General features: G+C 38.5%; 1 protein-coding gene across 13 annotated transcripts in view; it reads left to right on the top strand.

Annotated features, from left to right (window-relative positions):
• The window catches only part of CACNA2D1 (calcium voltage-gated channel auxiliary subunit alpha2delta 1), a 545,949-nt gene that overhangs the window by 18,488 nt on the left and 515,127 nt on the right, over positions 1 to 12,334 (top strand). The window lies entirely within an intron of this gene.

Below are 12,334 nucleotides of genomic sequence, written 5' to 3' on the forward strand. Positions count from 1 at the left end.
TTATATGATTTTTTTCAGACTGCTGAGAAACTAGTTTCCAAAAAAGTCAGAATTATATGTTTTACGAATGTCTTAAAGGATTCTTACTCTGTTCTTTAGTGGATTACTTAAAACGAATTGAATTACATTAGATCTTTTTATAAAGATGTTGCTTCTTTCAGCTAATACTTGGGATGTCAGGTCAAGAACAATACCAGTCTTAACAGTGCTAGACAAACTCTCAGTAAACTTCCCAGAATGGTAATCTCTTTTAAATGACTTTCAGGATAAGCTCACAGAAAATACCTTGTTGACAAATCTTGAAACTTCATGGATTTTACATAGCAAAAATTGTAGCTGTTTCTATGTAGTTTGAAGAAAAATTTCTTAAAAAGGATATTCAATTCAACACATTACAAAGGCCATTGATTTTAAGAAATCAGCTGAAATCTTACCAATGAAATTGTCCAGCACCTTGGTAACCATTATAGCTAATTATTGCAATAAAATATCAATTATTACATTTTATGTGCATATCATTTAAAATATCTTGCCAAGATGACCTTCATACAGGAATATTTTAATGTAATTTAATATATTCGCAATTTGGCCAAAAATATGGGTAGAAATTTAGATCCAGATGTCATTGCCTTTTAAATGTCACATCTGAAAATAAAGTATTATCTTCGTAGTGAGCAGCTTTGGTTAGGGGTTAGTTAGGGCTGTTTCTTAGAGCTGCATGAAACAATAGGTAGGGAAAATATGGTTAAAGACTATATGAACAAGAAAAACAGAACCTTTGCTGCCTAAAATTAAATAAAGTTTTTATTTTATTTTTATCTGAGAGGTTATTCTGTTGACCTTAGATGGCCCAGAAATGAAAGTCTCTGCAGTATTCTTTCTTCTCCCTGACCATCCTCAAGCTTTAAATTAGATTTCATTTAAGGCATACCTATGCACACGTGATCCGATTAAATCTGAGCCAGCCCTTCCTCCAGGTGAGCTTCTTAGAACTGACAAGCATCATATTTACTGGTATGGAGGCAGTCATCAACTGTGTTGAAATGTGCTTTTGTGTCCATCTGCCTCTTTTTTGCTGTTCTCTGCCACTATATTTCTTCCTTTCTTGATGGAACAGGTGTATTTCTTGATGACAGAGCAAAGTTTTATTTACAGATAAACTGGTTTTAAAACTTGTGTTTAAAGTGGTGTGTTTCAACATCTGTTTAGTGATCCTGAAGTTCTAGAGGTAGAATCAGAAATGAAGATGAGATTGCCTGGTTCTTGTCTTAAGCCAGAACCTAGAAAAATGTAAACTTAACCGTGCACAATTTCTCAATGAAAATAAAAGGAGAAGATGTGATGAAGTTGGAGTCCTTTTAAAAATGTCTTTTCAAGTTTTATTTCAGTCTTTGTTTTAATAAACTTATGCCTTTCAGAAAAGAGGGGGTATATTTATACATACAGCTGATTCACTTTGCTGTATAGTAGAAACAACAGCATTGTAAAACAACTATACTGCAATAAAACTTAAACCCCAAAATTAAACAAAATAAAAAGTTACTCTTGTATGGAAATTAGAGAAAGTCTGATTCTTGTAGAATTTTCTGTTGTGTGATTCCACATTACTCTAGCCTGTATTGAAGAATATAGCATCTGTCAGTGTGCTCCACAGACCATCTGCATCAGTCATGAATTTACTCAGACTCTAAGGTGGGCCCAGGAATCTGCTTTTTAACAGCCCTGCCAGGTGATGCTTATGAATTTTCATGTTTAAAATTATGGAGTTATGGACAACTTTTAAGAGTAACTAGCTGGCAGCTTACTTTGAGAAGTTTGACTTAGATGTGGGAGATCCAGTGTAGGTAGAAACACCTCAGAACATATTTTAAAAATGATACCTTAGGGCAAATGAAGTACCAGAAACTGGTTAGAAAAGTGCTTACTTCCAGGGAAGACTGTAATGAACCAGAGTTTCCAGCATTCAAGTTCAACAGTTTTCATTTTGATAGTTTTGTGATTCTCAACCTTAAAAATATTTTGATAATGCTATGTGAATCTTCTTTCCTAAGAGGTTTGCATATGAGAGCCCACGTTTGTTTATGTTATGATGGTTTCTGGGTTTGAAGATGTTCACATATACATATTAATCATAGAGTTTTCTGTGTTTTTGGCATCAGTTCAGTTCAGTCACTCAGTCGTGTCCGACTCTTCACGACCCCATGAATCACAGCACGCCAGGCCTCCCTGTCCATCACCAGCTCCCGGAGTTCACTCAAACTCATGTCCATCGAGTTGGTGATGCCATCCAGCCATCTCATTCTCTGTCGTTCCCTTCTCCTCCTGCCCCCAATCCCTCCCAGCATCACAGTCTTTTCCAGTGAGTCAACTCGTCGCATGAGGTGGCCAAAGTATTGGAGTTTCAACTTTATCATCAGTCCTTCCAATGAACACCCAGGACTGATCTCCTTTAGAATGGACTGGTTGGATCTCCTTGGTGTAGCAAAATATTTATTGTATTAAAAACTACTAATAGGAAAAGAATGTGACAGGAAGTGCACTATATAGTAATTTATGAGCACAGATTTTTCACTGTAAATTTATTTTCTGAATGAAATTGGAACTTGCCTGACTTAACACATTACTGACCAGGAAGTTTTTGCAGAAATTTATGGCTGTGACTGGTGATTTGTTATGTGAGTGAATATTGAAACCCCCAATATTCAGGTGCATTTGAGTAAATAGCGACAAGGTTTTTTTGCACTTAAGAAACTTACAGCATGTCAAATCAGTCTTCTTTCCTTCTATAACACCCAAGAAAACACCTTTTATCCTTCTGGTAATCACCTCTCTTTATTATTTAGAAATGTCCTAACATTGGAGAAGGAAATGGCAACCCACTCCAGTGTTCTTGCCTGGAGAATCCCGTGGACAGAGGAGCCTGGTGGGCTGCCATCTATGGGGTCGCACAGAGTTGGACACAACTAAAGCGACTTAGCAGCAGCAGCAACCCTAACACTGAATCTGTTTAATGATAATTATGCTGTTTTAGGTTTATTTACCAGAGGCCATTTATTTAAATTGATGTTCTAAGATTGAGTTAAAATAAGACTGCTGTGCTTTTTTTTTTTTGAGCCAAACTGCTATATTATGTATGTATATGTGCTTTATAAAACTTAGGGATATGAAAGGAGTCCAAAGGTTACAAAGAATGCTTATTAAGCAAAAAGGAAAAGGCAGGTGTGATATTAAACAGTGAAAAATAGATGATTATTTTTCATTCTGTTGGCTCTGTCTTTTCCTGTGCTTCAAGTTCCGTATGTAAGCCTTTTTGTGAAATACCTGTCTTTCTAGAAGTAATTTGGGATGTGGGGTAGGTAGGGAGAAATAAGAGTGTAAAAGGCGCAGAAAATATACCGTAAGTGAAAGTCTTTAGAAGCACAATTAACTAAGTCCCCTTTAACCCACAGGCGGGCTATCCAAAGGAACTGACATGGACTCATATTTAATACTATGGAGGCAGTAACCAACTGTGTTGAAATGTGCCTTTGTGTCTTATCTGCCTCTTTCCCTATCCCTCTGCCACTATATTTACTCCTTTCCTGATGGAACAGGTGTGCACAAGCTCTTCTTTGGGTTTATGCTCCATCCAACATTTGAGACTCGCCCCTCCTTTTAAAAAAGTTCAAAGGACCTCTTCTCTCTGAAACATGGGATAAACAGAATCTTTCCAGAGAGGTGATTTTAAAGGGAGTCTATTACCAGTGGTATATCCTCATTATGTAGACCATATAAATGCAAATTGTAGTTTAAGGGAGGAGTTTTTTCTGGTTCTGCTTTGACTTTGTGATTGCAGCTGTCAAACACTGTCAGGTAAATATCATCTGGGCTTTCTGCTTCTGAAAGTTTTCTCACAATGTTTTGCCATAGAGTCCTGGAAAAAGCTGTGAGAGCATGATTTCTTAGGGTTTTCTATGTAACTTCAGATACTAGCCTTTAGAATACTATTCTAAAATCTTTGTAGATAGTTATCAGTGGCACTATAAAGAAAACTGAGTGCCGAAGAATTGATGTTTTTGAACTGTGGTGTTGGAGAAGACTCTTGAGAGTCCCTGGGGACTGCAAGGAGATCCAACCAGTCCCTTCTAGAGGAGATCAGTCCTGGGTGTTCATTGGAAGGACTGATGCTGAAGCTGAAATGGTGCTGCGAAAGATTGAAGGCAGGAAGAGAAGGGGATGACAGAGGATGAGATGGTTGGATGGCATCACTGACTCTATGGCCATGAGTTTGACTAAACTCTGGGAGTTGGTGATGGACAGGGAGGCCTGGCTTGCTGCAGTCCATGGGGTCTCAAAGCGTCGGACACGACTGAGTGACTGAACTGAACTGAACTGATCAGTGGCACATAATAAAGTGCTGATAAGAAGCTGGACATAGCTAGTATAGAACTACTCTGAATATATGTGGTATGTTATAATAATGAAGCAAGTGTGCTATTTTACATAATTATGATTAGTGGAATACCAGTGTGGTAGATTAAGAGGGGAAGACCACTGGAATAAAAAGATAAAGATATTTTGAAGGACTTGCACTTGAAGAAGTATAAAGGATAACTGAATCATAAAGAAATAAGTGATACAGCCAGTGTTAGAGGAAGCTATGGCCTGATGAGTTTCTTTTTACTCTGATTTTTCTGCATACATTCTGAACTGAAGATTGAAAATCTGCTCCACGTAAAACATAATGCAAATTTATCAAAGGCATGTATTCTCAAAAATTGTTGTTGTTTAAATATGGAAAGAAGAACCTCAAACTCCTTAAAGCAATTATTCTGTAAAGTATATTACAGAGAAGATATTCTAGCATTTTTCAAGATATCGCAATAGATTTCCTCTTTATATTCATTTAGGTACATTTCTGAAAGCGTTTCTCATTCTTTTATCTTTCAACAAGCGTGGTTCTGTTTCTGGCCGTAATGATGTGGTGGGTTAAAAGCAGTGTTTTATAAAAATGAAACCAAACCATGAGTTGGTTATGAGGTGAAAACTGGAAATTAAGAGGTTTTTAAAGTTGTCATTTGATATTACATGCAGTTCGGTTTTGATTCATTTATATTTCTTACCAATCTTCATTTCTCCTAAATTCAGACAGTATGATAAAGGCTAGACTATTTTAATTTTATAGTATTTTTCTTAGCATTTCATAATAATTTTATAGTATTTGGGAATAATTCAGAATTATAATTTTGACAAGTTAGAAAAATCAAATCAAGGAAGCTTCACTGAAAATTACTATTGAAGTCTATTAAAATGTACCTAGGAAAAGTAGTATTACCACATGGAATTTATTTTAAAAAAACACTAATTTTCCCATACATTGTAAGGCTGGGTTTCTAAGGCTTGGCACTGTTGATATTTTGGGCTAGATAGTTCTTTGTGACATTGGTCTGTCTATGAACTTAACAGCATCCTCGGTCTACCTGTTAGAGGCTAGTGGCAATTCTCCAAGTCATAGTATTAAAAAAACATCTCCAGACATTGTCAGATGTCTTCTTGGGTGCACAATCACTCCTGGTTGAGAACCACTGATCTAGATGAAATCTGCACAATAAATTGGCCCCTGATATGTATTCCTCTTGCCAATGATGTGTATTTTTGGCTCACTCCCACAATGCTTAGGTGTTGTTTGCATTTTGCTAACATTTTGTCACATCAGTGAGTTTTATTCATTAACCCCTGATAATAAGTATGCCATTAAAAGGGTAAATTAGCTAGTTCAAAATATTCTCTAAATTAAGCTGTTAAATTTAGTGCTTGGTGAAGCAGGATGTGTAATTATTTAACATATAGTCACATGTGCAAGGGTAAAATTCTCCTGTTCCTGGAGATCTCTGAATTTCCTGAAGGAAAATTTTGTAGTGAAACTTGTCTTTAACAGAAGCATATTGGTGTCTGCTCTTTCCTGCTGATTCTGGAGCGGAAATGAGACAATCTCTCCCGTCCTTATGCACACTGAATAAAATGCTTTGTAGATACCAGAATTGCTGGACAGTTGCCAAGGTGGCCTGTGGGCAAACTGTAATTAGCATGGACATACCCTTTCCTTACGGGTATTTGTTTCACCTGGAAAAGCGGCATAGTAAACTAATGAAGATTCTTCTTGGTTGAAGGTACTCCATTTTCTTCAGGGGAGAACAATTGACAGAGTCCCTGAAACAGTACAGATACTATTGGGACAAAGTCACGGCACTCCTCAGTTTTGTTTGTAGGTATGCTGCATAGTGTTCTGTCTTATATGGAGCTTTGAAATTTTATAGTGCTGGTCTCAACTGATCACACACCAAAAATATCTTGATGAGTATGAAATGAATACCAGGTGTTTCTGCTCATCTGCTTTTTTCTGTAAATGGAGAATGGCTACATGCTGTTTGTTCTTTTAGGACAGTGCACTTACAAGAATGGCAACACAGAGTGGTGTAGTATAGAAACAGTAATCCCAGTGACCACTGTCTACATTGGTTAGGAGGGAATGCTATTACACAAGCGAAAATGGAAACCCAGAATCTCTGGTCCAAGATACTCTTTTTTTTTTTTTCCTGTTGTTCAGTCAAAAGAAATTTCTTTGCTTCTTTTATTTCTGTTAAAAAAATACAAATAGTTTACCTTTTTAGTTGATTGGCTTAAATGGGGCTCTTGAAATAATTAAAGACCCCAGAAGAGTCTGAAATGCAGTACTTAGATACAATCTCAAAAACGACAGAATGATCTCTGTTCGTTTCCATGGCAAACCATTCAGTATCACAGTGATTATTCGTTGGGAGGACTGATGTTGAAGCTGAAACTCCAGTACTTTGGCCGCCTGATGTGAAGAGCTGACTCATTCGAAAAGACCCTGATGCTGGGAAAGATTGAAGGCGGGAGGAGAAGGGGACGACAGAGGATGAGATGGTTGGATGACATCACTGACTCAATGGACATGAGTTTGAGTGAACGCCGGGAGTTGGTGATGCACAGGGAAGCCTGGTGTGCTTCAGTCCACGGGGTTGCAAAGGGTTGGACACAACTGAGCTACTGAACTGAACTGAAATAATTCAGATCTATTTTCTACTCTGATCAATGTAGGAGAGGCTAGAAAGATCTCCTTTTATGTGATTAACAATACTTCCTTTTCATATTGTCCACTCATACTTTTCTCAGGCATATCATTTTATTCACAAAACAAATATGTATTATACTCTGATACTATGGAAAATCTAGTGCATTTCCTCACATTTTCTCTCTTCTTATAGGTATTCCTACGTGAGCAGAATAATCACTACCTTTCCCATGCTCTACTACAGACTAATAAAGGAAAAGATATCTACCTTCTAGCATTTTATTTCAGCCCAGTTCTTTTTCTTACTTATCTTCATGTTGGGCTTGACCAGGATCCTTTTGGTTTCTGCTTGTTACCCACCCTGCTTGTTAATACTACACTGTCACTTTCAAAGTGTCCAGGTTCAGACACCAGATTATATAGTCATGCTGTGCTCAGGCTCTATCACCAGTATGCCTTATCATGCACTGCAGTATATGGTATCATTAGTAGGAAATTTAGGTTGTATATTATTAATGTATATGTAACATACAGTACTCATGCCTAGAAAATCCCATGGATGGAGGAGCCTGGTGGGCTGCAGTCCATGGGGTCGCTAAGGGTCGGACACGACTGAGCGACTTCACTTTCACACATTGGAGAAGGAAATGGCAACCCACTCCAGTGTTCTTGCCTGGAGAATCCCAGGGACGGGGGAGCCTGGTGGGCTTCCGTCTATGGGGTCACACAGAGTCGGACACGACTGAAGTGACTTAGCAGCAGCAGCAGCAGCAACATATAGTAAAATATTGAGTGTTTATAAACTAATATATGTATGTCTGGATAGTAGCTATATCAACTCTAAACAAAAACAAAATAGTTGAGACATACTTGTTCTAGCTTCTTCTTATCCTGAATATCTGCTTTCCTTAAATACATTGAGAATTGGGATATTTATTATATATCACACAATATTAATCTTTTTAAAAAATATTTTTATTTTGTGTTGGGGGTATAGCCAATTAACAGTGTTATCATAGTTTCAGGTGAACAGGGAAGGGACTCAGCCATGTATACATGTATCCATTCTCCCCTAGACGCCCCTAGTATCCAGGCTGTCATATAACATTGAGCAGAGTTCACTGTGCTATGCAGTAGGTTCTTGTTGGTTATCCGTTTTTTTTTCTTAAGATACATATTTTATTGAAGGATAGTTTCAGGTATACAACAAGATGGTTAACTATACACATAAATTATTTTTGAAATTACTTTCCTTTTTATGTTATTACAAGATATTGACTATAGTTCCCTGTGCTAACAGTAAACCTGTTGCTTGTTGTGTATTTTTTTTTAAATAAGAATCTAACATTCTATTCATACTGAGTCAAACAAGTAGAATCAGCATGTCATAAAGTCTTCAGTTAGGCAGAAATTCACGTCTTCTAAAGTATATCTACTATAATCGTTATGATGGTCTTCTTTCATCTCGTTTGTTTCACTTTCTCTATTTCAGTTTCAGTGCTCCCATTTCATTTAGTTCATGTTTTCCAATTTCTCCATCTCTTCTTCTTTTCTTCTTTTGATGTTCTTTCTCAAACCTTTATCAAGCCTAATAGAAAAGCTCTTATATATATACACATACAGTATTAAACATTCTATGCAGCTGTGAATTATCAAGCTATGCAAACGATTAATATGAAGAACATTCTTAACTTATGTATTAGGTGTGACACTGCTTTTGAGTCCCTGCATGGGACACTGTCGTAGGTTGACTTGTGTTCTCCCAGAATCCCTGTGTTGAAGTTCTAACCACCTTTGCTTCAGAATGTGTCTTTAGTTTATAATGGGGTATTTGCAGCTGTAATAAATTTAAATTAGTTCAAGCTGCAGGAGGGTGGGCTGTAGTCTATGACAGGTATCCATATAGAAAGAGAAAATTTGGACCCTGACGCAAACATAGGGACAGTGCCATGTGCTGCCAAAAGCTAGGGACCCACCAGAAACTAGGCAGGGGCCTGAAACAGTTCTTCCCTAGTGCCTCCAGGGGGAGCGTGGCCCTGCTGACATCTCGATCTTAAACTTCTAACTCTCAGAACTGTAAGGTGATGATTTCTGTTCTGCGCCACCCCGTTTTGTGGTGCTTTGCTTTATGGCAGCCTCAGTACAGTAGTACAGACACCAGGTCTGAGCTGCTCTGCTGAGGAGGTCAGGATATCACACTGAGTCATTCAGTATCTGGTGGCTCAGATTGTCATCAGATACCATAATTATTTCAGTGGTTTCATTTTAAATGAGACATCATTAAAAATAATTCCTGTAGTACATTTAACTATGAAGGCTTCATGTATTTATACTCCCAGTATTTTTTTACTGGGTGTGTATATATGTACTTGTTCAGTCACTCAGTAATGTCTGACTCTTTGCGACTCCGTGGACTGCAGCACACCAGGCTTCCCTCTCCTTCACCATCTTCTGGAGCTTGATCGAACTCATTTCCATTGAATTGGTGATGTCATCCAACCATCTCATCCTCTTTCATCTCCTCCTTCTCCTGCCTTCCCTGATCTTTCCCAGCATCAGGGTCTTTGCCAATGAGTCAACTCTTCCCATCAGGTGGCCAAAGTGTTACAGCTTCAGCTTCAGCATCATGTACTAGCTATACACATATATGGTTGCCTGCTAACTGGCTTGTCTTTGAGATGCTTTTTCTTTTAAAAATTAAGATTGAACTAATTGGAAAAGACTGATGCTGGGAAGGATTGGGGGCAGGAGGAGAAGGGGACGACAGAGAATGAGATGGCTGGATGGCATCACTGACTCGATGGACATGAATTTGAGTGAACTCCGGGAGTTGGTGATGGACAGGGAGGCCTGGCGTGCTGTGATTCATGGGGTCGCAAAGAGTCAGACACGACTGAGCGACTGAACTGAACTGAACTGAATGAAAGATAAAGTGCAATACATTTAAGCTAAGGAAAAATATTCAAAGGCTACTGTTGCATATTCCTGCACAGCCTGTGCATTGGGTAAGAGTCATGCAAAACCTACCTGACTAGAAATAAGATGTATGCAGCAACAGAGCTTGTCTTTGAGATCTCAGAGGTAAAAATTCTAGGGAGTTTCATGCAGCTCCTAGACTTCATGCGGAAGGCATTTTTCTGGCCTTCTCTTACAAAGAGAGACTTCTTTCTGATGTTATTATGCTTGTACTCCTCCCTGGCACAACGCCAATAGGTCTGCTCCAGATTTAGGAAAATATGTGATAGATGAATAGGATGATTCTTGCCAGACAGACTTCCCAAGGAAACAGAACCCTTAGGCCTTTAAAGATTAGTTTAATTAAAAAAAATAAACAGAGGCCAAATTGGAAAGCTTTTATTTCTTCTCATAAAATAATATAGTAATACCTTCTAGTTTGGGACATTTTATGTTAGAAGAGCATGAATTTGTTACTGTGTACATTTTTAGGATGCTGATGATGTGATTATAAGTATAAATGGATAGCTAGCGCCAGGATGTTAAACACACGGTTTCACTGAGGTGTACACTGCCAGGGTGTACAGTCTCATAGAATCGGAGGTGGGGCTCACTGTGAACTATCAGCGCTGGTACTGTGTCCAGCTTCTTGAAGAAAACAGTGTTATAATAAACCTTTTGGACACAGACACTTCCCTAGAGTGGGTCACAACCACTTGTCTGTGGCATCAATACTGCATGTGTCTTCTTTCAAGATTTGATGCTCTTTGCACCCTGGTCTCCCTGTATAGATGCTTGATATGTGCTTCTAACACTCATTGCTACTCTTACTTACAATAGACTAACACTTTGTATTTCATTGTTATTATGCTTAGTAGCTCTTCACACTTGTCATTTTTCCTGAAGCTTGTTTGATGGTTCCAGTAACCAGCTCTATAGTATATGTGTAGGGTCAGTTGTGACCTAGGCTTTCTTGCTATTCATGGGCCAATGTTTACAGTATTTGACACTTCGTCTCCGTTTCCTCATCAGTAAAATGCTTTCAAATGATCTATCTTACTAAGCTCACTGTGTGATTGTGACATTCAAATGTGGTGATATTATGGAAAACTTTGAACGAGCTGTAGAGCACAATATTGATATGTGACGTTAGGCTATTCATTGTCATCATTTAAGCCAGTGTGTTGGATTTGTAGAATATTAAACCCTTCATTAAGATTGGTGGTTCTGTTCCTTGTTTTTTCTGTGCTCATCTTATGTTTGAAGAGCATTGTTGGCTTCCCAGATGGTGCTAGTGGTAAAGAACCCTCCTGCCAATGCAGGTAGATATAAAAGACCAGGGTTCTATCCCTAGGTCGGGAAGATCTCTTGGAAGAGAGAGCATAGCAGCCCACTCTAGTATTCTTGCCTGGAGAATCCCATGGACAGAAGAGCCTGGCAGGCTGTATAGTCCATAGCGTCGCGTAGAGTCGGACATGACTGAAGTGACTTGTCATGCACATAGACACCCACCGTCTTGTTTAGACACTAGCATTTTTGTTCTATAATTTAAAAATTATGACTGTGTTACAATTGTGTCTTGGGTTATCATTTTAGTATTTCATTGGTATTCTAGTATTTCTGGCATATCAGTTCAGTTCAGTTGCTCAGTTGTGTCTGACTCTTTGCGACCCCATGAATCACAGCACGCCAGGCCTCCCTGTCCATCAACAACTCCTGGAGTTCACTCAAACTCATGTCCATCGAGTCGGTGATGCCATCCAGCCATCTCACTTTCTGTCATCCCCTTCTCCTCCCGCCCCCAATCCCTCCCAGCATCAGAGTCTTTTCCAGTGAGTCAACTCGTCGCATGAGGTGGCCAACGTATTGGAGTTTCAGCTTTAGCATCAGTCCTTCCAATGAACACCCAGGATTGATCTCCTTTAGAATGGACTGATTGGATCTCCTTGCAGTCCAGATTGTGATAAATACCATTCATGATAATATAACCTCATGAGTAAAATATTCAGTGTAATGTTTCTATAAATATGCATTGTGTCTATAGATGCAATACACATCATGTATCTCATGTATCACATATGTATTGCATCTATATAATATATAGGTACAGAGGATAAGATGGTTGGATGGCATCACCAACTTGATGGACTTGAGTTTGGGCAAGCTCTGGGAGTTGGTGATGACAGGGAAGCCTGGTGTGCTGTGATCCATGGGGTCACAGAGTCGGACACGACTGAGCAACTGAACTGATGTAAATATGTGTATATATGTACCATATAATAATTAATTAGATTGGTAAGATAA

This window comes from Moschus berezovskii, chromosome 3, assembly GCF_049115385.1.
Source record: "Moschus berezovskii isolate FMDL1 chromosome 3, NW_MosBer_1.0, whole genome shotgun sequence".
Classification (NCBI taxonomy): Eukaryota; Metazoa; Chordata; class Mammalia; order Artiodactyla; family Moschidae; genus Moschus; species Moschus berezovskii.